The sequence below is a fragment of the Garra rufa genome, chromosome 17 (assembly GCF_049309525.1).
Source record: "Garra rufa chromosome 17, GarRuf1.0, whole genome shotgun sequence".
NCBI lineage: Eukaryota > Metazoa > Chordata > Actinopteri > Cypriniformes > Cyprinidae > Garra > Garra rufa.
The window spans coordinates 24329326-24334511 of NC_133377.1; the positions used below are offsets into that span (position 1 = coordinate 24329326).

A 5186-nucleotide genomic window follows, 5' to 3' on the forward strand; every position below is an offset into this window, starting at 1 on the left:
CTCATAAAGACTCATAAACTTGTTGAACTACTCATGAATTTGTGTTTAAACAAAATGACTGACGGCTGCATGGTAACAATTTTATCTCTAATAGTATCAATCTTGGAATTAAAGTAGTTTATTAAGTCATTACTGCTGTGCTGTTAGTATCAATGCCTGTTGATGCTTTATTATTTGTTAATTCATCCACTGTATTCTATAAATACCTGGGGTTATGTTTGTTTTTCTTATAAAAGAGATGAAAGCTAATCAGATCTAGCAGTTTTTAATGCTTGACTGTAAGATAGGGTACATTCACACCATGCAGTACAGAATACGTGTAGGTTTGTTTCCTCCAGCTGCTCTCCATTTTCTGGACTGCTCTCTAAAGGCATGAGTGTGCTCATTATACCACGGTGTCGGACTGTTTTCCTTAATCTTCTTTAAGTACAAAGGAGCAACCATATCTAAAGTGCTAGAAAAGAAAACTGAACAGTTGTATGAAAGCAATATTTACTGTGCCTTGAATATAGAGGGTTTGCACTTAAATCACGGTTTGGTCAGTTACCCGGATGCACGGTCATATTGGCGATACTCGGATGTAAACAACAGCATGGATGTGTGTAGTTAATGTACTACTGAATAAGTTGTTCTGCTAATTTCTGTCTAAACCAAGAAAAAATGTGGAGGCTGCTAAATCATATAGAGACGGACTTAGTAAGCATGCATCTATTGATATGTCTAGGCAGGCTTCTTCCATGGCCTGGAAGAGGTGAACACGGACATAAGGTTCTCTATCATACACTTTCCACCACCATGCCGAAAAAAACGCCTCTATCGGGTTTAGAAAGGGAGAGTATGCAGGCAGAAAGTTGTTAGAAACCTTGGGTTATAGGTAAACCATTCCCAAACCAGAGCAGCGCAATTGAAGCTGACGTTATCCCAAACAACAACATAGTTCTGGCTGTGCTGGTTCCCTGTAGTCCAGCTGGAACATATGCTGTCTTAGACCATCAAGGAAAGCAGGAGGAGCATAGTGTTATAGGGTCCTAGAATGGCATGGCGGTGGAAAACCCCTCATTGGCTGATGGCTGCGCACATAGTGACATTCCCTCCGCGCTGACCAGGGACATTTACAGTAGCCCGATGGCCAATTCTGTTCCTCCCCTTTCTCCTCCTTTTGGTCAGATTAAAACCTGCCTCATCCACAAAGATAATTTCATTGGGAAAAGGCCCTCAAAGATTCTCTGCAAAACACATAAAACAAAGTAGAGTAAATCACTACCCTGAACCACAGTTCAAGAGGGCACAAATGGCAGCATGAACTGCTATGCTGTGATGAAACACAATACTTCATACAATATTAAAACTCATACCTGAACATATTCCACTCATTGGTTTGTCAGAGTTTCGTTCAAAAGGGATGCGTAACGCCTGTTTCATCCGAAATTGGTTCTTTCGGAGGATGCGAGCAATTGTGGAGAGACTGATGCCATTTATCCCTCGAAAATGATGATCATCCTCAATCACTCTCCTTTGAATCTCTTGCAGGCGGATTACATTATTGGCAATTACCATGTTTACATGCTCCCTCTCTTGCTCCTCCAACAAAAGCCTTAACCTGCCTCCACCAGGTGGTCATCTCTGTGTCCTACAATAAATAAAAGCACTCATTACTGTAACTGTCACAATCCTTTTTTTACAGGAAAAAAATCGAAACATATTGAAACTCGGTATGCGAGGCAATTTGATGCATTTCTTTATTACAGTAGCAATGTATGTGTTGTCACAGCACTCAAAAGTTACTGTACAGAGCAATCTTACTGCAAGTACACCTACCTGTTTTCCTCCCAGAAGGTTCTGATGATGGAGGCAACAGTGAACCGACTCAAATTTGACTCTACTAGTTACCCAGCCTCCCTCATAGTCATACCATGGACAAGGACATGGTCAACTAAAATGGCTCGAATTTCATTCGAGACTAGGGTTGGGTATCGTTTGAATTTTATCGATTTCGATTCTAATTCCACTTATCGATTCCGATTTTTTTCGATTCCCAGTTTCGATTCCAATTTAGTAAAACAACAACAACAACAAACACAAAAGTCAAACATTAATATATTAAACATGTTTATTTTCAGTGCTAGCTTGCAACATATTATTTTATTACAGGGGTTCTCAACCTTTTTTATATCAGGGCCCCCTTCTTCTCGGGTCAATTTTGCAAGGCCCCCCTATGCCTGACATTTCCTCTAAAGGTGTTTATTTTTTTAACCTTTTTTATTAACCTAAACATTTGTTTTGCCTTTTTATTTTTCTCCTGCATGTTATAAAAAAATTCAAACAAACTTTAAATTAAAGCTATACTTTTGAATTTAAAAGAAAACCCTCTGCTCTAACTTTTTAACATGAATATACATATACAGATGTAAAGCACCTAAATTATTTAATTCAGACATTCTTCACAACTTCAGAGTACTTTTTCTTAAGTGACTGAATATCTACTGTTTGTATTTATTATAAAATAAACATAAATGAAAAATACAGTAAATACATTGTAAATCTGTTTATGATGGTGCTCATATGTGCATAAACACCACTGACCTTACAAGATCCACCTCTATGGGTAAGCATTCATTATAAAAAACTCACAGGACATTCATTTTGAACACTATGCAAATATTTAGAAATTTCACGCAAAAATACTATGGATCAGAGCCCCGAAATAATGAATATTTTGTGAATCAACAGCGGACTTATGCGTGCCTAATGTACGACTCTGATATACAAGAAGGAATACATTAGGCACGCGCGAGTTCGTTACTATTACTCTGGTCATCTTTGCCTTTACATTACCGGGAAGGTTTGTTTCATGCAGCCAAGAGATGAAGTAGATACCTGTCTTCCCGCGGGGGTATAAGTTACTTTTATGTGGGCTTTTGCGGGACGAAATAACATATATTCCTTCTGGAGCGGGCGGGCGCAGGACTAAAATCCGTCCCTTGGAGATCTCTAAGATGAAGTTTGCGTGCAGCGGTAGATTTGTCTTCAGGTTTTACAAAGCGTAGACACACTTTTAAACGCTTACCGCGATCCATCTTTTTGACTGATGTTTACATTACCACGTAAGGTCCTGGCAGATCACTAGATGAAAAAATGCACCCAGGAATCGAAACGAGGAATCGAAATTTTAATTTTATAACAAGTATCCGATTCTTTATCTTAAGTATCCGATTCCAGAATCAGAATCGATTTTCGATTCCCAACCCTATTCGAGACTGTTTGCCTACTTGCCCTTGCTCTTCCCCTTCCTTGTCGTCATCGTTCTCCTCCTCTTCCTCCTTCTCCTCTCCCTCCTCCTTCACCATGTCCTCTACCTCTTCTTCCTCCTCCTCATCCTCTCCCTCCTCCTTCACCATGTCCTCTACCTCTTCTTCCTCCTTCTCCTCCTTCTCCTCTCCCTCCTCCTTTACCATGTCCTCTACCTCTTCTTCCTCCTCCTCGTCCTCTCCCTCCTCCTTCACCATGTCCTCTACCTCTTCTTCCTCCTCCTCGTCCTCTCCCTCCTCCTTCACCATGTCCTCTACCTCTTCTTCCTCCTTCTCCTCCTTCTCCTCTCCCTCCTCCTTCACCATGTCCTCTACCTATTCTTCCTCCTTCTCCTCCTTCTCCTCTCCCTCCTCCTTCACCATGTCCTCTACCTATTCTTCCTCCTTCTCCTCCTTCTCCTCTCCCTCCTCCTTCACCATGTCCTCTACCTATTCTTCCTCCTTCTCCTCCTTCTCCACTCCCTCCTCCTTCACCATGTCCTCTACCTCTTCTTCCTCCTTCTCCTCCTTCTCCTCTCCCTCCTCCTTCACCATGTCCTCTACCTCTTCTTCCTCCTTCTCCTCCTTCTCCTCTCCCTCCTCCTTCACCATGTCCTCTACCTCTTCTTCCTCCTTCTCCTCCTTCTCCTCTCCCTCCTCCTTCACCATGTCCTCTACCTCTTCTTCCTCCTTCTCCTCCTTCTCCTCTCCCTCCTCCTTCACCATGTCCTCTACCTATTCTTCCTCCTTCTCCTCCTTCTCCACTCCCTCCTCCTTCACCATGTCCTCTACCTCTTCTTCCTCCTCCTCGTCCTCTCCCTCCTCCTTCACCATGTCCTCTACCTCTTCTTCCTCCTTCTCCTCTCCCTCCTCCTTCACCATGTCCTCTACCTCTTCTTCCTCCTTCTCCTCCTCCTCCTCTACCTCCTCCTTCACCATGTCCTCTACCTATTCTTCCTCCTTCTCCTCCTTCTCCTCTCCCTCCTCCTTCACCATGTCCTCTACCTCTTCTTCCTCCTCCTCGTCCTCTCCCTCCTCCTTCACCATATCCTCTACCTCTTCTTCCTCCTTCTCCTCCTCCTCCTCTACCTCCTCCTTTACCATGTCCTCTACCTCTTCTTGCCCCTCCTCCTCCTCCTCCTGTTTCTCCTCCTTCACCATGTCCTCTACCTCTTCTTCCTCCTTCTCCTTCTCCTCTCCCTCCTCCTTCACCATGTCCTCTACCTCTTCTTCCTCCTCCTCCTCCTCTCCCTCCTCCTTTGCCATGTTCTCTACCTCTTCTTCCTCCTTCTCCTCCTCCTCCTCCTCCTCTACCTCCTCCTTCACCATGTCCTCTACCTCTTCTTCCTCCTTCTCCTCCTCCTCCTCTACCTCCTCCTTCACCATGTCCTCTACCTCTTCTTCCTCCTTCTCCTCCTCCTCCTCTCCCTCCTCCTTCACCATGTCCTCTACCTATTCTTCCTCCTCCTCCTCCACTGTGATGTTCTAGACCTCTTCCCTTATGTCTTTTTGGATCCATTGTTTCAAACCTGAATTAGTTGGCTTTGGCCCTTTTATCTATCCATCAAAATTTCTGATTGGTGTGTGACAAATTTTGACTCCTAGTGTTTCCACTTGGTTAATTGTGTGCTAACTGAGCTCAAGCTGTGCTGACTTAAGTTAACATTATTGAATGCTAGTGCTTTCTAAATGACCACATGGTGTAAGCACTGAAAAATGTAGGGATTTGTGTGTGTAGTTTTGCAGTAACATTAATATAAAATATAAGTCATGTGTCAAAGCAGGGAGTAGTGTTTATAGTTTAGGGAAATGGGTGTGCTTTTTTAAAAATGGCGTTATAGTTTTGAAATTTTAGTTCAAAAGACTGGTTATAGTGTTTTATCAATTGAAAAAACTGTA

General features: G+C 42.9%; 1 pseudogene; it reads right to left on the reverse strand.

Annotated features, from left to right (window-relative positions):
• Positions 1–3737: 3737 nt before the first annotated feature.
• LOC141289322 (uncharacterized) lies at positions 3738–4730 on the reverse strand (annotated as a pseudogene).
• Positions 4731–5186: the final 456 nt, after the last annotated feature.